General features: G+C 43.5%; 1 protein-coding gene across 3 annotated transcripts in view; it reads right to left on the reverse strand.

Annotated features, from left to right (window-relative positions):
- TNS3 (tensin 3) overlaps positions 1–27,187 on the reverse strand; it is a 251,867-nt gene that overhangs the window by 216,316 nt on the left and 8,364 nt on the right. Inside the window, exon 1 of one of the 3 annotated variants that reach the window (XM_014965352.1) lies at positions 262–423. The exons of the other annotated variants lie outside the window; for them this stretch is intronic. The gene's annotated coding sequence lies outside the window, so the exon portion shown is untranslated. Of the gene's footprint in view, positions 1–261; positions 424–27,187 lie in introns of those variants that run through there. 3 annotated transcript variants of the gene reach the window in all.

Here is a 27,187-nt window from a genome sequence, read left to right on the forward strand (position 1 = left end):
TGCTCCCCCCTCACGGGGCGCTGCCCTCCCCCCCGCTGCCGCGCCCCCGGCCCCGCTACCTGCGCCGTCCTCCCGCCGCCCCGGGCCAGGCCGGGCCCCCCGCCCGGGAGGCTCGTCGCTCGGGGGAGGAGGGGTCTCCGAAAGGAGGGGAGTGCCGCCGCCCCGCAGGGCCCCGCCAGGCCGGGCTTCCCCAGCCCCTGCCCCGGCGGCTTTGAGCCGGAGGGAGCGCGGAACCGCCGTCCGCGGAACGGCGACGCTCACCTTCCCCCGGGACGGGCAGCCATGGCTCCCGGCAGGGCAGCGAGGGGAACGGCCCCGGGCGGCCGCGGTAACCGGCTCCGTGCCGAGGGGCCCGCATCGGCCCCGGCTTCTCAGCGCGGCATCTGAGGAGCCAGGACGATCCTCGGAATCGCAGCTCAGACGCTGCCCGCGGCCATGTATTCCCTGCACACACGTGTCTGTGCAAGTACGGCTCCTCGCCGTGCTGACACGTCGGCTGCTCACGCACACTCAGCTCTCCCCGGGGGTGGCTGCAGAGAGGGCAGCCCCGCACCTGGAGCTCCCGCAGGATCCCTGATCCAGGACTGTCCCGCCTGCCTGCAGGATCTGTGAACCAGGACTGTCCCCTGTACCTGCAGGATCCATGGTCCAGGACTGTCCCCCCTGCCTGCGGGATCCATGATCCAGGACTGTCCCCCCTGCCTGCAGGATCTGTGAACCAGGACTGTCCCCCCTGCCTGCAGGATCTGTGATCCAGGACTGTCTCCCGTACCTGCAGGATCCATGGTCCAGGACTGTCCCCCGTGCCTGTGGGATCCATGATCCAGGACTGTCCCTGCCTATGGGATCCATGATCCAGGACTGTCCCCCTGCCTGTGGGATCCATGATCCAGGACTGTCCCCCTGCCTGCAGGATCACCGCTGCTGCCCCTTGCAGAGCAGGACAACCTGCAGGACACAAAAACCAGCCTAGGAGCAGGGCAAGCAGGAAGCAGAGGTACTACTGTCCCTTTGCTCAGCGTTTTGGAAAGCAGAGATCTCACTCCAGATGCAAGAACTGAGAGTTCATGTCCTTCCTGTGGTGAAGAATTTCATCCCTAAAGCTATCCTGAAACTTAGCTGAAGCAGGTTTAACCTGAGGGTCTTTCCTTGAATGTATCAAATATTCACTGAAGCAGTAGGATTGGGACACCTAACCTGGGTCAGGCCTCACCCGAGAGGTAGATCCGTATCACTGGAGACAAAGGAAAGGGTTTGAACACCCCTCTTAGGACTAGGACCCCATGTAAATGTCCATAACGATGCCACCTCTTTGTAGCTTGATTCAGGAACAAGCTCATGGAAATGAATCCCAAGCAGAAATGGATACCTTGCTCTGTTACTCGTAGAAGCAAGACATACAGCCAGCCCATTCTAGCACTAGGCATTTTCCCCGGCTGAGTCAGTCAATACAGTGGTTAATATTTGCAAATCTTTTGCACAGAGGAGGAAGGACCCCTAAGAAACAGATGTCTAGAGATCCCAGAGCTGGGCTTCAAAGTTCAAACCTAAGTCTGTTCTTTGCAATGCTTCGTATTATGGGAATGGGCAGGCAGGTGACCACATGGAAGGCAGTGACGTTCAAGGACAGATAGGTTGGTTACTTACTGAGAGATACCAATATCACGAACAATGAGCCAAGAGAAGACCAACTAGTTCCCAGACATGCTTAGTGTCTCACTTGGACAAGGTATTGCTAGGAAAGCTCCAGCGTATTTAGAAGCCAGACGTAAACAAAATCCTTTATTCATCATCACGTTTTAAATCTCTTCTCTCCCTTTGTGCCAAACACAGAAAGAGAACTTGTGTTACAAACCTTTCAGACGTGTGCACCTCACTGTTCTCTAGGACAGTTTCTCTTAAGCTTCCTGCTGGATCAATGCCATCTGCACAACCCTACTGTATGGCTCATATTTAAGTAATACCTGAATCAAGCCAAGAGCATTTGGGAATGGGATCAAGCTCTTAATCAGCAGCACACAGGTGCACACAATCAGCACCTTCAAAGCCTCACAACATGTGGTGATTTTCTTCAAGTCCTATCACATGTATCACATGATTACCTGAAAATTTCACTAACAAAACAAAGAAAGAATTACAGTTAGCTTCTAGCTTTCAAGCAAAAGTTTCAAAACTTGAAACCCAAGCAAAGAAGGCAGAAAATGCCCCATCCCTGGAGGGGTTCAAGGCCAGGCTGGATGGGGCTTGGAGCAACCTGGTCTGGTGGGAGGTGTCCCTGCCCAGGGCAGGGGGGTTGGAACTCCATGATCTTTAAGGTCCCTTCCAACCTCAACCATTCTATGATTCTATGAAATCATTATATTTTTTAAAATTTGAACTATTGTGTTATTTAGCACTCTGACACACGATTTTCAGCTTGTAGTTTGGCAATACTTCATTAATATGCAGACACCACCTCAGAGGTGCACATATTTTTTACACATAAATGACGCCAGCCAAAGGAAAAACGTATTTATTTTTGCATACCACCTGCAATGCAATGGAAAGACTCAATGTCAGGAAGTTCAGTAGGTAGGGTTACTGCCACAGCGTTAGCTTAGCGTAACTGCACATTCTTTAAATTTTATAACACATAGCTTTGACAAACAATATCTTCTTATATGTTTGCATCCCTAATTATCACCTCTATATGCCGAATTCCTCCCCTCCTCGCTTTTCCTAGGAATGGGGAAGAATAGGAAGGGAGAAAGAAAATATGTGTCTGTGTTTTAAGGAGCTTTAAATACATTTGAACCTGCCTAGAGGTGTAGTTAATGACCTAGTTAAACATTCATCTCAGATACACACTTGCTGAATCAAGGAATCTGCTGTGTGAAAGGAATTGCTGAGCTAACCTGCTAATCAAAATAGCCTTGCCTTCTACTTTAATGGCACCACAAACACTTTTAAAAATTCCAAAGAATGGAGTAAGAGGAGTGATTTTAGTGACTCATACCTTTTACAAGCAGGGGGTCACCTGCCCCTGATTTTGCATGATGCTTTATTCTTACTGGTTTCTAGATAAGCACCCAAATTTGAGTAAAGTATCAGGTAAATAAATAAAGCTTTTAAATCAGAATGAAGAGGGACTGCTTATTTGATCATCACTGAGCTGAAAGTAACCAGCCACACAACCAAGACATTTGAAAGCAAGATATGCAGAAATCAGAGAACAGAAAAGTGGTTTTAAGTCCTATCTACCTGTTGCTATTTTGCTTAAATAACACAAAACCAAACCAAAACAGTATTTTTTTCATGAGCATAAAATATATATGGTGATAATGTATGCTACATTTATAACCACTCATAAGGTATACAGATACACATGGCATTTGTGTCAAGAGTACCTGACATACCAAGTTTTCCTTGAGGAAAGTCCCTAAAACTCGGTGCACTCTTTCAAAGGAGGCCACTTAGTATGAATTTGTAATCTGACTTCAGTGTCAGAGATCACAAACCAATAATACTTTCTTTGGAGCTACTTAAAGCTATGTTAACATAAAGAGTAGCACAAGAATTGATTTTTCACAATGCCTGAAATTTTCCTAATTTTCATAAATCATGTTTTTCATAATGTCTGCCCAGCAGCTGTCTGCTGGCATCAACAGCCACCAGACCCCAGGCTGTCCGACAGGCTCGCTGCCCTTCGTGCCACGCTCACTTGGCTGCAATACCATTTTACCTTTCATTGGTAAGACCTTTCTGCTGGAGTATTTTATAACGAAAGAGTTGTAAAATAAGTACTTCACAGAAAAAAAAATATAAAAAAAACTTTCAGATGGTCATACAAGAGAATATTCAATTGATTGGCCCCGATTTTCTTAAATCTGATCTAAAGCAAAACAATCAGTTCCCTCTGAGAAAAAAGAGGGACCCCTTCTTTTCTCCCTCTGAGAGAAAAGAAAATGGTTCATGGATTACTCTGCTAATACAAAAATAAATTATAATCAGTACCTCAGAGTACTGCCAAAATGTGTAATAGTTTCCCACATAAGCAGTTTACCAAGTTTTCTTTCAGGAGCACTTTTCTGTGCATCTGCAAGTCAGGCAGTTTCTGGAACCTACTGCTCTGTTTTGGAGATCACTAGGAAGCTATCTGACTCAGATGACAGCTTCATCTTAACAAAAGATAGAGAGAAAATTTCAAACTTAGCCTGAACTTCAGATCTTAAAATTACTTCCATAAGCACTCAGTGACAAAAAAAAAAAAAAAAAAACCCAAAATAAACGGTTTTTAAATCTGAGAAGACATCACCAATACCAGGTGCAGGCGCATGTTTATTTTTTTGGACATTATTTTTCTATGGCTCCAACCAAAAACCCTCAGTGAAAAAAAAAAAAAAAAAAAATCCACAAATTAACGGTCTTTACATTTTTGTTTGCAATAAGAAAAAAAAGCAGAACTCTCTGGTAACTAGGTTTTACTGTTTTCTTTCATTTTTAGTAAAACTAATCCTTATAGCTGCAGTGCTGTACAAGTAGTAATAATCTCATTCATATACTGATTACAGAACTGTCATTTGTCAGCTCTGGACACTAAGCCACAATTTCATATATTTTCAAGCTACCAAACCTTCTGACCGTGTTTCACCCCATGTTCTGTGTTCCAGGAATCAACCCACATGACCTGTTTTCCATCACTGACCTCCTGGTACAGAACATGCTATCTGTGGCGGTCAAAAAGCTGACTGATCAAACACACCAGCGGCTGCCTTACAGGTGCAGCAACGAAACATTAATCTACATTAACCTTCTGAAACATTCAATTGCTACAAAACCAAACCACAAATACCAAATGTCCCTAACCCATATGAATAACTTCAGTCTGTACCTACAGTGTGCTGCAGAAAAATCTATCCTTAATCTGATTCTCATTTGGTACTCCCATTCTTTATGAAAAATGGACAAGAGACTTGCACAGTATTTGCAACATTTTCTCTTCCTACTAATTTACCAGATTTCCCTAATAAGTGATTGCATTTTTGCAGGTTATCAGCTTGCAAGGCAGAAGTAAGGGCATGCCTACATTACCCACTACAGGACAGTATAGGCACGCTGAAAATAACCATGAAAAGCAGAAGTAGGATTATGCAGTTTTAGGGTAGGCTCATTTATACTACGATACAAGGAGCACTGTATGTAATTATTCATGTCATCCAATACTTAATACCCTGCGATATAATAAAAAAATGCTTGGTACTTAACATCATCCAATAAGTATTTTGCTGTTTCCAGTTTCCTAGAACCTTTTTGTTTTTCTTGAAAGAACACAAAAGCGTTAAGAAGAAACTAGGAAGAAACACTGCAATTGGCAAGCTTCAAAGTGAAATTGTGCAGGCTGCAGAAAAGCCTCCAATGCATTGTATAAACGATGCCTTGTATAACATATACTAGCACTACTGTAGTCCAGAAAAAACTGCAACTCCAGAAGATGGTTTCAACACAAGCCTGGTGGTACGGAGTGAGGGAAGTCAAGTGTTGCTTGATACAGAGAAAACTGGTAGGAAAGAGAACTAAATGAAAAGTAAAACAGGTGCAGAACTCAAACAGTTCTCAGAACTCAATCAGTTCCTTTCATGGGCCTTGGACAGAAGTTCCACACACAGGGATCAATTGCATAATTCTTCAACTCTTGTGATGGGAAGGCAACGATGAATCAAATGCTATGTATCATACCCTCAGTGCAACGTGACTGGAAATTTAGTGCAGAGCACACAGAAAATTGCTGCAACTGGCTACACAAAGTTCAAGAAAACAGAGAACCAAGAGCATGATGTTGTAACATGCCTTGTCCAATCTCAGTGCATCGCTCCTTGTGTACTCTTAGCACTGGTGACTGCCTTTTTTTTTCTGGTAGCATGGGAGCTTCAAAATGATACACTCCTCCTCCACCTCTGTTCTTCACACAAGAACTCAACTCAGAACAACGTGTAGAGTACTTTTTATTTTTGAGATAACAGGCCTGAGAATCTGCTGTACATGCTGTATGCTTATGAACATTACTATGTATGTACATTAATTAGTGGAGATGGGTGGATTTCCTTAAACCAAACAAGAAAGCAAGCCTTCTCCAAGCCTGTGCATAGCATCCTACCTCCCAGTTATGACCCAATAGTATCAGTTACCAATTACCAGTGAAGCCACACAATGCCTTGTAGATGAGTAGCCACAAGTTAACATGTCCATTTAGACCCTTCACGGACTGCAGGCTAGCCATCACTTTTTTCTAGAATACAGAGTCAGACAATTGGGTTTCAGGCATTAATTTAAAAATAAGATTCTTTAGATAAAGGTAGATAGAGCCACACTCTTTAAATATTGTAAACAGGAATTTTATTTAACCAAGGGTTTTCTTATAATTATCCCTTCTTACTATGCATAGCATAGTATGCTACGTCTCTGTAATACATAAAACCAGTGTCCTGTGCCCCAAGGAGCCTAAATCTTTGCCCAGTGACTCCACTATTGCCTTTCTCCTTTTTACAGCACTACATACCATCTCCAGTTTAAGGAAGTTTCCTCGGCTTTCACTGTAATGTCAGCCACACAAAAGTATTAAGGATTTCAATGGCTCATCTATCGTTTAATTAGATTATAGGGCTGGTAGTTGCTCTCCTCAAGGAATATGATGTCTTCTTTCAAATTCACAATTACATGATTCAAAGAAGAGTGAAACCTAACTTGTAAAGGTACATTATGGAAGGGAGATGCACCAAGACCAAATTTTTTTATGAAGTATCTTCCTGTGAGTTGACAGATGTCTGCCTCCAGGGCAGACACCAGGCACCAAATCCCATTTCCAACTTCTGTATCCTTTCCCCTCCATGCTCCACAGTTTATAAATCAGAATAGTCCTTTCCTCCCCACTTTGAATGATACTGCGAGAGGGGAAGACACCAATTTCAAGTCTGGTGTGGGCTTATGTTGTTCAATGACTTCAGGAGTCATAATGAATTAGGAAAATATCTTCAATTAGCTATAACGAAATAGACCAGAGGAACAGCATTACTCTGTGTGAGCAAAAGCCTGATGTATCCTCCCAGGACTTCTTTCAATTCTGCAAGACAAACTAAAACTATAAGAATGGAATGAGGAGGACAAGTTTTAGCATAGCAGCAATTATAAAGCACAGTGGATCACCTTAGCTACTTGAGCATACCAAATCTCAGCATAGTTCCAGCCAAAAAAAGATTTAGGATAGAAAACAAAAAATTCTTTCATTGAAATCTGTCATAGGGATGGAGCATGTTTTAACAATTTCACTACATCTTTGGTTCTCATATCATCTCATTGTACTCAATGAAGACAAAAAAATTCAGCATTCCCAGTAGAAGTTTCTGAAAAATTGCTTTCTGCCTACCTGTTAGATTATGCCACTCTTACGCAAGCCGAGACAAATATGTTATTTATAGTCTATTCAGGCACCTGGGAAAACTCTTAACTTCTGGGGAAGAACTTGGGAACCATTAATTAGTACTGCTCCACACTACTGGCCCACACAGATTCCCAGCGCAGACTTAGTATGTGGTGGCCTAAAGGGTCTCTTCTGCCATTACAGCCATCTCACCTACGCAAACAACATGATCCACACACAGAGGATCAGCCAGGAGGACTCCATCTCTGCTGAGGCTTTGTCAGCAGTGCTCCAGCAGTTTAGCAAAGGGGATTTTCCCTAAAAGGACTCCCAATCAACATGGCTGTGCCAGTCCAACTTTACAGTGTAGAACAACACTTACCTTCAGAACATAGACTTTATAAAAACATCAAACTATTGCAAGACTCATGATAAAATGAACCGTACAGTTAAGCACATCCACTTTCTCAAAGCTTTCAGAACATGGACTTTATAAAAACATCAAACTATTGCAAGACTCATGATAAAATGAACCGTACAGTTAAGCACATCCACTTTCTCAAAGCTACAGGCAGGGTAAGTTGCTGTGTTGAACTACAGAATGTTGCTATGGGTAAGGCATATCTACTTGTTTGCTTCTGTCAGCAAAATTCATACAGAATAGCTGATGTATGTCAAATTTACAGACCACCTGGTCTTCCTGATCTCGCTTTATTTCAAAAGCAGCACCACTGAAATGAGGTATGTACAATGGTTTTCTCTCTTCAATATGAATAACGGAACTAAGCCTAAAATAAGGGACATGATCTCATACGGAAATTTCTTGTGCAATAAGGGAATTTCTCTTTCAAACTCCATCAAGCTTATGGCTCCAGGTATAGTGTATCATTCCTATGCCTACTGCAATGGCAGACAAATGTGCAATGGTAGCCTAACTGCATGACCCCTTCCCTTCCAACACTCACAACAGCAATGCTTAATGCCTTTAGTGCAGGAGAGAGGGTCTAGAAAAGGGAAGTTGGTCAGTTTATAAGGTTCTATTGTAAACAGCCCCCATAAAAATGTAAAAAACTTGAAACACACTAAAAGCTGTGTTTTGAGATCGCAGTGTTGTGTTTATAACTTCACAAGAACATCTGAAGGCCCAGTTATCAGGCCACCATGATGCATGCTAGGATTAAGTTACGATACGAGCAGCAAACGTGTCTTAAAATATGTTACTTAGCACCTTAACAAGGTCCACCTTCAGAGGACTTTTTAGTCACATTTGGGTAACTTATCTGAGTGAACATAGCTCAGAAAGCATAGTTCTGCAGCTCCTCAGAAGCCAGCCTCCTAATACTGGCTCAGTAACAAGGCAACTGTTGACCTTTAACAATTTATTCATATTTCTGCCTCAGGATAAATTGTGGGTATATATTTACACACACACACACACACACACACACTTATAATCCTTGTACCATTTAACCAGATTACACAAAAAATGTTCCCCAAGGGAAACAAGATAAAAACACACCATTTATTGTTTGCAAATGTGGCCACAGAAACCTCAAGTGTGCACACCATGCAGCCTCAACGCTTGTGCCCTGAGGAATTCTGCTATTGCTTTGTAATTTATAGGTATGGGAGTGCAGAGGGATCGCATGTTCAACATTTGGTAATGATATATCTGAAACTAAACTCAAGTGAAGAAAGGGAATGCCCTTGTCCAAAGGCAGGCTGCTGTCTTTGCCTTGATTTAGATCCCGTGGCCAGGTTTAGCCAGCAGTGCAAGTGCAATGCCCTACTGCTGTTCTGCCCAGGTACTTCCAGCAGCAGAAGTTACTCAACAGAGAAGGTTATTTCTTCCATCAGGATCTCAGCCCATTCGACCTCATTCGACCATTTTGATGAAATAGCTGACAAACCAAAAATGAGAAATAAGCACCATTCAGTTTGAGTTTTCAGTAATCACTCCAACCAGCCACCTGTTCACTAAGAGCTGTATGAAGGTCATTTTGCATAGATCACAGAGCTGATCAGAGAACAGCATTTGCTTACAGCTAATCACAATACCAGTGACCAGGTAGAATTAAATCCATGTCTTTATTCTTACATCCAAAGCATCCTGCCATTTTCCAGTGAGTTATCACTGAAAGTGATATACAGTGAAGTAGACTGACTTTACAACTGCATACAACAATTTTTTCTATCATAATATTAACCCATGACAGGTCTTGTAAGACCCATCCTATCAGCCACGCATTCATTTTAGGATTTAAATACTTCCAAAAATTTTGGAGATAGGAGTTTTTGTCCCTTTTTCAGAACATCCTTGACATGGACAGAGAAATCTTGGTAACGTATAAATAACTAGTTTGAAGTGAGTGACTCATTGATCAATTCTGAAGAGTGCTATGGTTTGAAATAAGGTTTACCCTACAGTGACTATTCCATTTCTAATGGAATTTCCTGTTACGCTTTTTGTCTTTTCCACCATTAATACGCCTTGGACTCAATACTGGTTCTTATTTCTTCTGTATTTACTTTGTTTCCTTTCTTTATGGCACCTTTTCATTATCTTCAGCTTAGATCACTGCGTATCATGGGTAGTATGCACAAAACAACAAGTGGGATTGCAACTTGGGGCTTCAGGAGGCATAACTTTAACCTCTTCAAGAAACTGCTTGGAGAAATCCCATGGGTTAGGGCTCTGGAAGGTAGAGGGTCTCAAGAGAGCTGGTAAATATTCAAATATCGCTTTCTCCAAGCTCAGGATCGGTGCATCCCTAAGAGCAAGAAATCAGGCCAGGGAAGCAGGAGACCTGCATGGTTGAGCAGGGAGTTTCTGACAAAGCTCAAGTGAAAGCAGGAATTTTAGTGTGTGGAAGAAGGGACTGACCACTTGGGAAGATTACAGGAATGCTGTCAGAGTCTGCAGGGATGAAATGAGGAAAGCCAAGGCCTCCTTGGAATTAAACCTGGCAAGGGATGTCAAGGTCTATAGGAAGGGTTTCTTCAAGTATATTGGAGGCAAAAGGAGAACTAGAGAAAATGGGGTCCTGCGGTCGAATGAGACGGGTGCCATGGTGACAGAGGATGCAGAGAAGGTGGAGTTGCTGAATGCCTTCTCTGCTTCAGTCTTTACTGCTCAGGCCAGCCCTCAGGAGTCCCAGACTTTGGGGGAAACAAACAAAGTCTGGACGAAGGAAGACTTCCCCTTGGTTGAGGAAAATCAAGTTAGAGAACAGTTAAATAAACTGGATATCTGCAAGTCCATGGGTCCTGATGGGATGCACCCGTGAGTGCTGAGGGAGCTGGCAGAAGTCATTGCTGGGCCACTCTCCCTCATCTTTGAAAGGTCCTGGAGAACTGTTGAGGTGCCCGAGGACTGGAGGAAAGCCAATGTCACTCCAGTCTTCAAAACAGGCAAGAAGGAGGACCTGAGAAGCTACAGGCCAGTCAGCCTCACCTCTACCCCTGCAAAAACGATGGAATGGCTCGTTCTGAGCAACATCTCAAAGCATCTGGAGGAGAAGAAAGCTATCAGAAGTAGTCAACATGGATTCACCAAGGGGAAATCATGTCTAACCTGATAGCCTTCTACGATGTCATGACTGGATGGATAGATGAGGGGAGGGCGGTGGATGTTGTCTACCTTGACTTCAGCAAGGCTTTTGACAGCATCCTCATAAGTAAGCTTAGGAAGTATGGGTCAGATGAATGGACGGTGACGTGGATTGAGAACTAGCCAAAAGACAGAGCTCAGAGGGTCATGATTAGTGCACGGTGACATGGATTGAGAACTAGCCAAAAGAGGGTCATGATTAGTGGCACAGAGTCCAGTTGGAGGTCCATTACAAGTGCTGTTCCCCAGGGATCAGTACTGAGTCCAGTCCTCTTCAATATAGTCCCCAAAGTCCTGGATGAAGGGATGGAATGTACCCTCAGCAAGTTTGCTGATGATACAAAACTGGGAGGGGTGGTTGACACACCAGAAGGCTGTGCCGCCATCCAGCGAGACCTGGACAGGCTGGAGAGCTGCGCAGAGCAGAACCTGATGAAATTCAACAAGGCAAGTGCAGGGTGCTGCACCTGGGGAGGAATAACCCCCTGCACCAGGACAGGTTGGGGGTGACCTGCTGGAGAGCAGCTCTGAAGAAAAAGACCTCGGAGTGTTTGTGGGCAACAGGAGGCCCATGAGCCAGCAATGGGCCCTTGTGGCCAAGAAGGCCAATGGCATCCTGGGGTGCATCAGGAAGAGTGTAGCCAGCAGGTCAAGGGAGGTCATCCTGCCCCTCTGCTCTGCCCTGGGGAGGCCCCATCTGAAATACAGTCTCTAGTTCTGGGTTCCCCAGTTCCAGAAGTGCTCTGCCCTGGTGAGGCCCCATCTGAAATACGGTCTCTAGTTCTGGGTTCCCCAGTTCCAGAAGGACAGGGAACTGCTGGAGAGGGGACAGCAGAGGGCTACAATGATGATGAGGGGCCTGGAGCATCTCCCTTACGAGGAGAGGCTGAGGGACTTGGGTCTTTTTAGCCTGAAGAAGCGAAGACTGAGAGGGTGTTGTAGATAGGGCCAGTCTTTTTTCAATGGTGCTCAATGACAGGACAAGAGGTAACGGTTCACAAATGTGAACCTAAGAAGCTCCATCTAAACACGAGGAGGAGCTTCTTTGAGGGTGGCAGAGCACTGGAACAGGCTGCCCAGAGAGTTGGTGGAGTCTTCATCTCTGGAGACATTCAAAATATGCCTGGACATGTTCCTGTGTGACCTGCTCAAGGTTGACCATGTATAAGGTGCCTGATTTATTTCTGTTGGTGTCCACCTTCTTGTCAGTTACGAATGTGCCCATCCTTTAGTTGAACTGCACAGTTCATCTTCACTGGAATCCACTCCTAGCTTCCTCCTGCCCTGCAAGGTGTAGTGTGAGAGGTGGCAGCTCCTGAAACATCTTGCAACTGCAAGAAAGCAGGCTGTGGTGGCCTTGCACCAATGCATTTGCCTTTTTAAATTTATTTTATTTTTAGCTTAGTTTCATAACTATTTCTTCTGAGTACAAAAAAACTCACCTTGCTTTAGATCTCTGTCTTTAGTGTCTTCTCTAGCAGTTTTTAAACTCAGTAGCTACAATCCTGGATAGTTCCTTCAGATTTCCTAAAAACAGTACGTATCTGGAAAACGCAAACTATACTAATGTCTCCAGCAAAAGAATGCCATCAAGTGACCACATCCTTGCTCATCAAGGAGTCCACTTGGGAGACTGACCTCAAGACACTAAAGCACAAGAAAATAGATTTAATTAACTTTGCTGCTTATAGAAATATTTGTTTTAAATGCACTTACTACTTCTCCTTCCTCCTTTCCCAAACCAAAGGGCATTCACTGAATTGCCTCTTCACAGCCCAAACCACAGTTAAGAAACACAAGCCTCAGTATCTAGAGCACAACAGAGAAAAACAGTGTTTGCCAGAACTGAATTCAAATTTAACATTGTCCTTAGGTGATAAGAAGGACACACATCAACAGAACAGTTCTGCCTTTCACAAACCTGCCGAAAATTTGGCCTCTGCCTCCCCACTCTCTCCCGCCAGTTGCTGTTTCCCATGGCAAGGCTCTGGTACTCCCCCCATTCCTGGTCAACGAGGGCTCCTTTCCCCTATTTGTCTCTCCCTCCAGAGGCATGGTGGCAAACTGGGGGAAAACCTGGGACAGTATCCTTATGACAGCTGAGGTCCTCTGATTGAACTCTGTGTTAGTGAAAACTCTCCTCTTTTTTTCTTCATGTTCTAAGCAGAAGTTGGCAGTAGTGAAAACTCTCCCCTTCTCTTTTTCTTCATGTTCTAAGCAGAAGTTGGCATTAAACAGCAATCTTTGAAGCAAATCTTCACAGCCTATGTTTGTGTATTTAAATTACAAAATTACAAGCCCACCTGAGGGAAAGCTTTCCTGTCTCTCATTCATCTCCTCTGGATTACACTGGAGACAAGATTCTCTCTAATGAATCTTGCCCTCTCTAATGTTTTGCTGCTCTTTTTCTAGTGCCAGGGGAATCAAGGACCAGTCAAACTCACAGAAAGCCACAAAGTGACCCACAGCAGAGATGTACAGAAACCAGCAGATGGAGACTAACTTGTTTAGCATCAAGCGATGGCCGTGGTAGCCCAAGGCAGCATGCAGCAGGTCCCTCAGACTGCAGAACAGAGCCTTGGAAATGTCACACTTACTGTACAACAGAGCCAGCTTGACAGCCCACAGACACATTCTATGGAGATAGCCTGCTCACAAGTTAAAAATCAGCAGGTAAGCAAGCTGGAAGGAATAATAATGCTGAATACCTCTGCGTTTGAAAGCCAGTCAGAGTCACTCCCCCCACCTCCCAGCAGGGCTGCAGTCCCCTTTGAAATGGGTCCAAGTTTGCCAAAAATGAAAGTCAGGCTCTTTGGCATATGGCATCTAGCCAGGGAGATCCCTCTCCCCAGCACAGCCAGCTTCCATCACACGTGAAGAAAAATACCCATAGTATTACCAAAAGTAGGGTAGATTACAAGAGCTATAATTACCAGAAATGTTTCTGCTTCTGGAAACATTTATAAAATTTCTGTTTAGGTTGCAGTCTGACAGATCCCAGACTTTCCTTTTAAGCAGTTCCATTTTCATCAGAGAAATCATCAAGTTAAATCAATACACACTTTTCAGGTTACAAATTTATTTAGGACAGCTACAGGTCACAGAGGAGCTATTTATAGGCCTAAGAAAAAGATATTTGCATTTGTTCTTGGTAGCGAGTTTGGGTTTTGGTTTTGCTATCCTTCGGGTTCTTTGCATGGGCATCCTGACTATTGCCATTGCCTGATTTACATAACCATTATCTTAAATACAAGTGCTTTGTATAGGAAAAATAAACCAATATACAGTCACCCTGCAAAATAAGGATAAAAAGGAATGTAAAAGAATGTACAGGGAAACAAAAGGCAGTGATGGTTAATTAGGGAGAGTGAAAAGGATGGAGTAATAGTGAAAGGAGATCGAGTCCTGGTAACCACTATGAAACCATACAGACATGTAAATACTGGAATACAACTAAAAAGGGAGCTGCCTTAATTAGTTCTAGAATGAGGAGGAGCTAAAGTTTTGAGGTTTAAAAAAAAAATGCACACTTCCTCCTGAAACTTCCCCGCGTTTCCCAGAACTGGGGCCGTGCCTGGGAATTGCAGGTGGCGCGGGCTGGCACGGGGGGGCTGGCGGCTCTGGGCTCGTCACAGCTTCTCCTCCTGCCACCTCCCCACCCCAGCGGATGGCAGTTGGTACACTAACCTCCCAAAAACCATCTTCTAAACCTGCACGTTGGTCAGCAGTGCCAATAACTCATAATTAATAATAACTAATAACTGATTGATTTTTACTCCTGTCCTGGTTTAAGCGACAGGGCTAATTTATCTTCTAATGCTGGGGAAAACTGCACTTTTAGAAGAGTGACTGAATTTGTGAAAATAGTTACTTTATAGCCCGTTAGGCTCTGTGGGATTCAAGGTCTCAGTGTTTTCGAGTGTTGCCAGGTGCAGGGACAAGGAGGAGCAAGGCCTGGGCATTGACCCAGGCTGGCCAACAGGATTATTTCATACCATGAACATCCCGTTCAATATAAATTAGAAAAGTTTGCTGCGTAGCTCTCTCTCCCTTGATGGTGGTGGGTCCAGAGAACTCCTTGCCCCGGTGCCGGAGCCCTGAGGCCTTCCCTTCCTCCTGAAGCCATTGCGCTGGCAGTGTCCGCCATTTGCTGTCCCTGCTGGGAGCGCATGGCTCCTGCTGAGAGAAGGGGCTGGGTGTAATTCCTGTATATTTTATATCAGTGTCGGGGTTAATACTGGTTATTTAGTATTATTGTTAATTATGTAGTCTTAGCCTATTAAATCTTTTTATATTTCAACCCTTGTGTTTCTTTGTGTTCCCCGATTCCCCTTTCCAGGTGGGGAGGGATCATTGGGTGAGAGAATAATTGTCTAAAACGACAATAAACTGTTACGGGTTTCTCAAACCATAACAACTCCCTCCAGTGACAATAAACTGTTAGGGGTTTCTCAAACCATAACAACTCCCTCCAGGATCAGGTCAGAGCACTGCATCTGACAGACGCTCGTACATCAAGGTGATGCTGTTCTGAGGAACCACACCACTGGCACAGCTTCAGTGAGGATGAGGGTGCTGGTTTGTGAAGGGGACACAGCTTCAGTGAGGATGAGGGTGCTGGCTGTGTGAAGGGGGCACACAGGACAAGGGCTACAAAGCTTCACTGTGGAGGATCCAGCCAACACGCGTCTGGCTTTCAAGTGAGAAGGTACACAACGGGAGTCAGTGGAACCTAAACCCTGTGACCAACCGAAGCGCCCAAGAACACGTTTCAGCAAAAAGACATCTCGTGGGCCCCACTCAGAGGCTCAAGCCTTTTCAGGGAAGCAAAAGGAAAAGTTCCTAATACTTTACTCTGAAACAACAGGAACTGAGAAACACCTGTTCCTGAAGACAAGCATTTAAACGTGGCAGAAGCAAATGCGTGTGTGAAGAATTCTTCATTTCTCCCCGCAAAAACAATTAGCAATGTTTTTTTTTCCACAACCATCCCATGTTAACACAACTGAATTCAAAGCAATGCTTTCTCTCTGAGAACTGGAAGACAAGCTCATAGTTTCCAGAGCTGCCAGAGAAGTAATTAGAAGTCAGATGACACAGAAACGTATTAAGATCCCTTAATTCCTATTGAATAAAAGTAACTAAGGTTTCTATTTCAGTCATGGGAATTAGAGTTTTGGGAGATCGTAATTGCCAGTGTGGAGACTGGGACAGCTTATTAACAGAATTAGTTTTCTTATGTATTCACAACTTTTTTTTTTACTTTTTTTTTTTTTTTTAATCCCCATTTTAAGGTGCTGGGCTCAGAGCCCTTTCGGGAATTAGAGTTTTGGGAGATCGTAATTGCCAGTGTGGAGACTGGGACAGCTTATTAACAGAATTAGTTTTCTTATGTTTTCCCAACTTTTTTTTTTACTTTTTTTTTTTTTTTAAATCCCCATTCTAAGGTGCTGGGCTCAGAGACCTTTCCTATATTTACACCCTCACAATTTGGCAACACCTCTGAAAAGCTATTAGAGTTGATACACAAAGCACACACACAAACCAAACATTATTATATTCTTCACACACAGGTGAAAAGAAAGTATAAGCATCAAGCTAAATTATTTTGACTTAAACAATTTTTCCTTTCCACCAGTAAGGCTGCTGACCTACAGTTCTATGCTGAACCTACAAGAAGGCCAACATCTCTTCTCTCTAAGAAAGCCACATCTTTTACAGTTTTTAAAACAATAGTATCCAATACAGTAAGCAGAAATCATTTTACCAAACTTTACAAACTGCTAAAAGCTGGCCTTCAAGTTTAAACTGTCTGAGCTCCCTCTGTAGTCAGCAAACAGCAGTAGTCAATCTTAACATGGGCTGAATAAATCATCTTTTGGGATACTTAAGTAGGAAGCCTAGATTCTTAACGGCTTAGATGCATAACTTTTAGATAAACATTAATGTAAGCCAATACATACACAGTACAGAAATTTATGCAGCTTGCGGTAAGTTCTCTTGGTTTCTGATCTTTTGATCCCTCTCCCTGTCTCCTCCCCACCCCATCTCTAACCTCCTCAGCTACTTTTATGTTTCGCTTCTCGTCCACTTTCTTTGCAGCACTGCCTTTCATATTCAACTGCTGGGCCTTCCCGTTCAAGACCTCCTTTGCCACCCCCCTTCCTTTTTGAATCTCCACATACAAACCATGCCTCCTACTTCAGAGTCTCTCCTACTCTACCCTCTTATTTGTTATTCCACTCTCCCAATCCTAGAAGGTTTAAGGTCAAGAGAGTGATCAAGCAGCAGCTTTGTTACGCAGCTGGGGTAGGAAGAAAGCAAAGGGAACAGCACTGTCTGTTATAGACCCCTTTCTCCTTCTGATGAGGGCCGCAAAGAGACTCAGTTCTGAGCCTGCCTGCACAGCTACCAACCCGTAATTTAATCAGTAAAAAAACAGTGATCCTTCACCAAATCTAATATAGGTGCAATTAAAGAAGGCACGCGGCTTTGGATGTGTTGAGTTTGTTCTCTAATTCCTGATGAAAAAAGACCCTGAGTACACATAAAACGTCTGCTTCTCCAGCATCTTTAGATGTGTAAGCTTTGTGTACATAAATCTGGCAGTGCTGGGTGGACCAGCAATCAATATTGTGCGTTTCAGGAGGGCACCAGATATCAGCTTGCAGGCAGATCAGGAAGTCGGGAATAGGATACTCTTCCTGTAGTAACTCACAGAGTACAGTTACAGCAACAGCTGAAAAGGAAGGAAATGATTAAAGATTTTTTTCACTAAAAATTCAAGTCTGCTCGAGCAGGATGTAATTTTAATGCCAAAAAAAAAAAAGAAGTTACAATAAAAATTAGAAATTAGTTAGAAACAGAACAGAATTTGTTTATTCCTTCCAATTTCTGAATATATTGTAATTCAAGGTCCTTTTTTTTTTTTCTCAATACAAATTAAATTCTTAAAACAGCAACTCCAGCCTTTGGGTAAATGCTCACAGTTTCAGCGAAATGCTTCTCAGATCTCCAGAACCTAGATTGAATCTAATAAAATCAAAACAGTATCAGAATCAAATCAATACCCAGAGGGGTATCTTCTGACTTCCCATAGCAACTCATTTGTACATCACAAGCAGCAGTCTCCACAGCAAACAACGTGTGTATCGCCGGGGCAGGGGGGAGAAAGGCTGACCAGGAGGAAGGTGGCAGCAATGGGACTCATTCTCCTTTGTTTTTCTCTGACAAAACTGTCACGGCCAGGTATTAGACCTAATTAAAGCATCCAGAAGACTTTCATATTTGTTTCCACGGCTATTTCCCTTGACCTATGACTGCTGCAGGGTTTGGTTAAAGCAGACCATATCATATACAAACCCTGGGGAATGTTTCACTTCAGTGGCCCTATCCCTATTCCCTTTTCTTCTTTTGGTAATTAGCCTTAATTATGACAGATTAATCACGAGATGAAGTGTTGGAAAACATATCATTGAACCCTTCTTAAGATTCATTTGCCTTCACCCACTTCTCAGGAGCCAGTCTCTCAGACTTCATTTGCTCTGTTTTCCCCTGGCACTTTCTAGTATAACTGTAAGTAGAGGGCTGCCCACTCCACTGGCTCTCAAAGCACCACCCCCTGCTACGGCCATCTGGAATTTGAGGGGGGAAGGGGAGCAAACAAATAAAAAAATATAAATTCTGTATCACGTAGCAAGAGGCTACAGCATTTGTAAGAGTGCCCTAGGTGCAAGGAGGCACGGTAATTCCAAATGGCCCCACGTGGCCATGGCTGGTCGTTGGGGCTTCCCACTCCATCCTCCTGCTGGCCCCACGCTGGTCAGGATCACTGGCTGCTGCTGCACCCCCACTGCCACAAGGAAAGCACAACGTTCTCAGCCCACACCCCCCTCCCAGTGCTTGAACACTTCCACTACCAGCAATGCACGTTGCAAATCGATACCCCAGCTATTCACAGAATCACAGAATCTTCATGGTTGGAAGGGACCTTTGAGATCAGCCAGTTCAACCACAAAAAAAAAAAACAAACAAACACCACACCCACTCACAGAGAGACACAACCCAACAATCCCGGGCACTAGAGTAGGCCCTGAAGTGCCACATCTACACACATCTTAAATCCCTCCAGGGATGGTGACTCCACCACCTCCCTGGGCAGGCCCTTCCAGTGCCTGACCGCCCTCTCAGGAAAGTCATTCTTCCCAATATCTCATCTAAACCTCCCCTGCCCCAACTTCAGACCATTTCCTCTGCTCCTGTCATTATTCCCTTGGCAGAAGAGGCCAACCCCCACCTCTCTCCACCCTCCTTTCAGGGAGCTGTAGAGGGCAATGAGGTCTCCCCAAAGCCTCCTCTTCTCCAAAATCAACATGCCCAGTTCCCTCAGCCTCTCCTTGTAGGACTTGTTCTCCAACCCCTCATAATTCAGGGATATCCAGCGCAGCAACAGCGGAAACAAGCAGAAGGGCAAGGACCAGTTCTAGAGAATTGATCCTTTCCTGATGAAAGGTATGGGGTTGATGTTCTGGCTCTAGCAACCCAAGCAGAGGCTTGCTACTCTGAGGGAGTCAGGATTTCCCTCCCTTCATCTTTGTACTAGTCTTCTAGATAGATTTGACAGATGCTAAAAATCAAAATAATTCTTATTGAGTAACGTGAAAACCATTTTTGCACCTTTATAAACACCTAGACGGTCATAACACTAGGATAATGTGTGCAATGTGCACCCAGGCAGAAAAAGCCAGGGGGCAAAAGGCAGAGCTCTTCTTTGCTGACATTGGTCGTTTAGCTCCTAAGGACAGTGTTTCAAGAACATCCAATAAATGCAGTAAACATCACCAAACTGCCGCACCAGGTTTTTTTTTAATTAAGTCTGTACCATGTCGTCTCAAAAGCCTGCACCCTGTCCCTGGCCAGCTCTGCAGCTAAACCCAGCGAGCTCCTGCTCACGGGCAGGACGGGAACACCTCCCTGGGAGCACTCTGCCCGTCGTGTTTGTAACCTGTGATTTCTGCTGCGTCCCCAGAGCTGTGTGTTTCTGACGCTGTAATTATCAACTCTTTTCTCCTCTAGCACTTTCATCCGAGGCCTCAGATGTCATCCATGGGGCTCAGAAGCCTCTTCCACTTTTCCCACACTCTGCATGGGCATTCATCTCTGAGAACACAAGTATTCCACAGCTCGCCATGTTATGTCCCAGTTAAACATTTTCATATGTTATTTAAAACAAAGCAGGTTATAATCCCATAGACAGATTTGTACGTTGTCCTAATGTCATTTGTTCCTCTTGTGTGACATCTTTGTAGTTAATAAAAAGAGGTCAGTCAGTGGAAGTCAGAATAAGTGTGCCTCAAAGTATACATAGCCCAGCAGCCCATGAGACTATATTATAATCAATACTTTGAGGTGCTCTTCCAGTCACCATAATATCATGGCCAGGACGCCCAGTTACACTGGGTACAGTACTTTTCCTCAGTCCCCCGATCCTTGTGTCCTCTGACGAATGTACCGCGTGACTCCAGCCAAAGAGAGGAAGCTCCCTCTTGGGCAAAAAGGTCCTGCAAGAATTTGTAACCCAAGTAAGCAAAGACCGTACCGCAGAGTGACTCCACTAGTGACTCCACTCTGACTAACCCACTAGTGACTAACCACTAGTGGGTTAGACACTGCCAGACCTGTCTGATCTAGCCACCGCTAAGACTGGACATACTGCAAAAATGGTGAAGGAAGCCCTCGGTGAGCCCAGCCCTCTCCAGCAGCAAGGCAGCCTTTCAGCAGGACTCTTTGGGAACACAGTTTTGGATGTTGGCACCCCAGCTCCTTAACTTAAATACCCAAGGTCTGAAAATGAGTTGAAAAGTCTCTCCAAAAGAGTTGGCTGTAAACCAAGCAAGGTGGACAGATGAAGTATTATCTGATGCTGCAAGTATCATTTTAATCTTCAGGTCACACACGTGCATGAAGTTTTTCTTACCTTGTAGGACCAAAAGATGGATAGATGGATTTCAAAATTGTTATTATCAACAACAGCAGCAAAACCAACTCACCATCTAAAGGTACTTGGATTTCTAATCCGTTGCATCCCCGCAAGAGAGCCAGAATAGGCTTCTCCTGCAGTTTCATTGAAGAATAAGATACAAAATCCAACATCCTGATGCTGATGCCGTTTCTGATTTGTAAGTCTGATATTCAGTATAGACATTATACCCCACACTATTTGGGATATACTCAAGAAAACAAGAAGCTAAACTAAATGTAGGACACATGTAAGGGAGCATATAAGCTCAATGCAAAGATCTCCCTTTACAACTGAGCGATACATCCCCTTTTTGTCACTACCAAAAGTTACAATCACTGCTACTGCATTAATCGGCCAACCTCTGCCTTTTTTCATACAAAGGACTGAGACAGCAAAGATGAAGGACACACTATAAGGCTAAACCAGGTCCCTATAAGGACTCTTCAGCAGTTGTTCTCTATAACAAAGCTCTGAACCATCACAATGTTTTCATTTAAAGTTTACAGAAAAGAAAAAAAAACACTTAGGAAAAAAGCCAATAACCCATCTTATTAACAAAGCAGTAACACTTTACTGGCCTAACTAATTTGACTTTTATATCCATTAAGAACGTATCTTCAGTGGAAGCAAGATGAAGTAAATAGTGGCTATGTGTCTTGTTGAACACCCTGAGCATTTCTGCAGCTCCTACGCTCTATTAGCTCAATATTTAGTCTAAAAGAGCATACATGAAAAATAGCTTACACAGAGCAGGCAAAATTCACGTGGAGGGTGAAAATGCACAACCTTTAAATAAAGTATTTGAATTATTTATTAAAAAATTTTTCAGCATTTTTTTTGTTTTTCTTTTTAATATGTAGCTCACAGCAAAATTATCCCCTTCAAATAAGAAAACAATATTAATATTTGGATCGAGTGAGATTTAACTATAAATTCCTCTGCACTCCAAAATCCAATTATACTGTCCTTTTAGCTGAGGGGATAAGGGGTGGAGCAGGGGTGGGACACCACCTGTGTAATATGATTTCTAAATGGTGCCTTATATATTCAGGGCAGACAGATTTCTTAGCATTTAGGAGAATATAATTCACAGTTCAATGTCCAGCTTATAAGTTGTTTTAAAATCTACAAGTATTTTCAGAAGAATGCTTTCAATGCACTCTATTTTCATAGAGTTTAAGGCCACAATATGAAAGTAATTAGAAGCATAAGTCTTCCAGTGACAGCAGTAATATTTTTCAGCTTTCTATTTTTAGGATTTCTTGGCAATGTTTCCTCTTTACTCCTGGCTCGCAGTTTCTGTACAATGGCCCAGACTGCCAACAGGATTTTAGAGGAGGAATGCCTTGTGGCAATTTTTTTCAGATTTACTACAGAAAGGGCAAAATGCGATTCTCCCCCCACCATTAGCCAAAAATGGAGGTTCAAAGAATTTTCAAGAATTCAGCAGCCAGCAGTCCATTCATCTGTGTCAAATCCCTGTGAACTGGTACTTATTCAAGTCAGGATCCCAGCTTCATACCACAAACTCCCAAACCAAGTCTTTCTCCTCGGTAATCATAGACAGAAAATGCACTTTTCATATTTGCCTTGTCGGTGTTTTACAGGTGTAAGCCAGGTTTTAGTCCGCAGTCACGTCCAAGATACAAAAGCGTTGAAGGCAATAACTCAATTAAGCCCATCTTTAGCTTTAAACAGTTATGGTGATTAACTGATCAAAACACTGAAGATAACACTGAAATGCAACTGTGCTAGTATTAAGAAGGATTCTTGCTATTTATTTATTCCTTGCTTTCATTTTTTGTGACAAAGTATAATATTTCTCATATTATATACATTTCTTACGAAAAGGTATACAGTATGTGGAAGCAACAGAGAATATGAATATTTACAAGGAAATTACTAAATCCACAGTGTATTTCATAATAGCTGCCGCTTTAAAGTATTTTGTGCCCATTCCTGTAGCAAGGTTAATCATTCTCATCCTGTTTTCTCATTCTCACCATGTTTTGGCAAAAAGTTAAGATTATATTTTTAACTATTGTGAGCCAGTCCTTTGCAGCTAACTTTATTTAAACTGGAATTAAAAGTTTAAAACAATTTAAACCAAAAATACTGTTCTCTGGTGAGTTCCACATAATTTCCTTTTTCCATCTAATGCCCTCCGATGTTACTGAAACCAGCCCAGGTTTGCTAAGTTTTTGAATGACATTCCAGAGCTGTTACACTGACAACTCCAACAGAGCTGCAAAGCCCAAGGATAAGCAAGCATTGCTGAAATCTCAACCAGAGCTGCCTAAGGCTCAGCTTCTCCCCTTCTAGAAGGGCCTCTGCCTCTCGAGATGGGGGCCATCCACAGTGAATCCAAGCATTTGGTTCTGGTCAATTAATTCTACATTTTATAATAAACATTTAACATCAACGGCCTTTTAAGATGGATGGCAACTGGGAAATAAGATGAATAAGGAAAACATCTTTTTGCTTTCAAAACCGTATTCTTCCATTTCTCCTTTTATGGATGTTCAGTGAATTCATTGATCCCAGCTGCTACACGAAAAACACGCTCCTTTTTTCTGTGGGGAAAACAGCAGTGTCATGGCTTGGTGACACAGAGGCTGCCCCGCCACTCTTTTTGAGAGTTCTGTCAATGTTCCTTTTGTAGAGAACCCTCATACCTTGAGGAGAACGCTACAGCTTTTGCCTTCAGGTCACTGGTTTTAAAACACTGTGACACTAGCAATGACAAACCCTAAAATCCTGCAAATTTTGTTCGCTTTCAACCAACAGATTCTCTTCTTTTCCCAGGTGGGGACAAGTATAACTTTAGATGCAACTAAAACTACCCAGATGTGAATGGGCAGTAAGTTAGGACTGACTCAGGGAAAAGCTATGGGTGAAATATCTCACAAGCAGTTAACAGAAGACACGCTTTTGTGTCAGAGTAACCGTGAACCTCAGCTTCCTCCTACTTAAGCGAGTTACAACCACAGGACCTCAGGCAACAGATGGGCCCCCAGACTTCCTTCTGCACGACTTCAGCCCTCCTCAAGCCAGCACTGCCGCTGGTGCCACGGCACTGGAAGAGCTGAGTGAAGGGCTATACTCACAATAATTATTTTAATGTGAATATAGTTCTTTTCACAGTGCCCATCAAACACACTCATGCACAAAGCAGCATATTCCCCTCGCTCAAGCACAAAGACAAGAAAAAAACTGTTCCAAATACCTTAAAGACAGGCTAAAAATACAACCCTTTGTTTAACTGCCCGAAGTTACAGCTGTATGAGATCCAGGTCAAAATCCCCAGATTGAACTCACTCCTCTTCTGTATCATCTCTTTCTCTCTCGCACATGTGTGTGTGCCCTCACACACCCACCTCTAGGTCCTGGTGCCACTGTGCACAGACTTAAATGAAGCCCTTGGACCACTGCATTCAAGGTCACAGCATGGTCGGCCCGTCACTGAAGCACCCTACTGAACACAAGCACTGAAAACCCACGAGCTGAAGCTGCAATAAATCTACAGAGAGCCTTCATAAATCATATGGGGAGCCTTCAAGGACAAAGACCCAAATGGTTTTAATTTCCCTCTAAGTGATAGCCATAGTTAATACCAGATTTGGCAGGAAGCAGGCATTCCATGCCCTTTGGGCTTATGCAGACATGAAAAAGAGTTTATGTTTGACATTTGCTTTAAAAACATAATGAAAACCTTTTGCTCTTTCAAGTCCCAAACTTGCATTAGTTTCTGAGAGTCTATTACTTTAAAAAAAGCATTTGTTGGCTCTGATTGCTTGGATAACCGACAAAAAAAGCATTAGGAGTAGGATCTTCGTTAGTGTTCCATAGCTGGATGACAGAGAACAGAGAACAACAGAAACAAGATGCTGAACAGCACATTCGCTCTCTGCCCCTCTTACAACTGTTTTTGATAAATAAGAAGTGGCTTATGACATCAAGCTCCGATTCATCGCTGGCAGGTATCCATCAATTAACAGAAAGGAAAGAATACGTAGTATTTCCACATATTGCCCCAAGTCTCTCCATGTGTTTTCTCCACATACAGCCATCTTCCTGGTGGCACTGGCAAACAATATGGGAAGTATTGGTAACGGTGGATATCCAAAAGCAACAGCCTATTTTCCATCAGCTGTGCTCCACATTCCTGCCAGACGTGTAATGGAGGGCTGACACTAACGGCGTCAGATGCATCTGGGCTAGTCAGAGCTGGGAAGGTTTGGGGATGACAGTCTTCTCGGGGCAGAAGGCTCAAAAGGGCCAAGGCCGGCCAGTTGTGAGAACAGGATGCAGCAGTTTAATAGAGTTCTTGCAAGTCCCACAGTCAAAACACAACCAACCTGGCTCCTCCATCCAGAAATCTATATGGGAACCAAAAAGACACATCTTGCCCTGTGTGTCACAGCTCCTGAGAAAATGGCTGGCTTCACACCACGTATAAGGCAGCATATATAAAGGCATAATTCAGCTGTTAAAAATCATGACCTAAGGAGAGGAATAGCTCTGTGGTGTGCCCTAGATCCATCATGATCATGACTTACTGCTTTATGTTGTCATGTGGTTTAGCCATGTGGTCAATTACATTCTGGGGTTCACAAGTAACCTGGGATATGAATAACAACCACTGTGGGCACATGAATGCATTCACACATGTACTCTCACATGTACACATGCAGATTCCATGCTGTGTTTTGTAAAAATATGTATATTAGGTTTTTTTAAAACCTAAACTCATGCTACAGAAACTACTCATATTAATACGCAGACAGTAAAGATGCAATTAGGATTATCTTTGTAATTAGGTGTCCAAGAAGTGACAGAAACATCCTAGCTTACGGTGACTTTGAAGGAGATCCAGAGCAAAAAATTTTCTTAAAGCTGTCAGGGTCCAAAAGGGCTTTAGAAAACAGTAAGTCACATCAAGATGTCTCTTGTATTATCATCTCTCCTTATATGACCAGCTGGCTGAGGTTGGAAGCCAGAAAAAACTAAGATGGAATAGGGGTTGGCCCTTCCCCAGACAGGGAGTAACTTCCATGACCAGATGGACCAAGGCCAGTGGGAAGATCTACAAACCAAGTATAGTGGCATGACAAATCTGTGGATTAGCAGCAGCATTGTCAGGGAGCAAGGCATGCTCAAATCTGGTCATCACATGGGATTTTGGAATGAACTCTGTTTTCAAAAGCCAGTTCAGAAATACCAGACTGAACCACCTCCTGACCATCATGATTTGAAGTGGTCATCCTGGCCATAGCAAGTTCTTGAAGTCTGATAAGAGTCCTTACAAGAAAATGCACATAAGAAGGAATCTCAAAGACTTAGAGATAAACTTCACTTTACCCTATCATCCTAAAGACTTCTTCCTCTAGTTTTATGTATGTGTTACAAAACAAAACAGGTCAGGAATGAAAGAGGGCACCTATCCACTTCAGTTAGTAAAGGTCCTCTGGCTTCATTCCATTTTTTTCTCCTCAGATCTGGAACAGGTCTGATAATAGCGGCAATCAACCCTCTAAAACATTTCACATCTATGTCATCTGTGATAGCTGAAACCATAAAATCATAGAATTGTCTAGGTTGGAAGGGACCGTTAAGATAATCTAGTCCAACTGTCACCATAACTCTGATTAAAAAAAACAAAAAACAAAAAACCACACAAAACACACCCACAACCCACCACTAAACTATGTCTCTAAGCACTGTGTCAACCCATCTTTTAAATACCTCCAGGGATGGTGCCTCAACCACTTCCCTGGGCAGCCCATTCCAAGGCTTAATAACCCCTTCCATGTAAAAATTTTTCTTAACATCCAAACTGAACCTCCCCTGGCGCAACTTGAGGCCTTTTCCTCTTGTCCCATCGCCTGTGACTTGGGAGAAGAGACCGACCCCCCCTGGCTACACCCTCCTTTCAGGGAGTTGGAGAGAGCAATAAGGTCTCCCCTCAGCCTCCTCTTCTCCAGGCTGAACACCCCCAGCTCCCTCAGCGTCTCCTCACAAGACTTGTGCTCCAGACCCCTCACCATCTTTGTCGCCCTTCTCTGGACCCGCTCCAGCCCCTCAATGTCTTTTTTGTGGTGAGGGGCCCAAAACTGGACACAGCCCTTGAGGTGGGGCCTCACCAGTGCCCAGTACAGGGGGA

This window comes from Calidris pugnax, unplaced genomic scaffold (assembly GCF_001431845.1).
Source record: "Calidris pugnax isolate Ruff unplaced genomic scaffold, ASM143184v1 scaffold41, whole genome shotgun sequence".
NCBI lineage: Eukaryota > Metazoa > Chordata > Aves > Charadriiformes > Scolopacidae > Calidris > Calidris pugnax.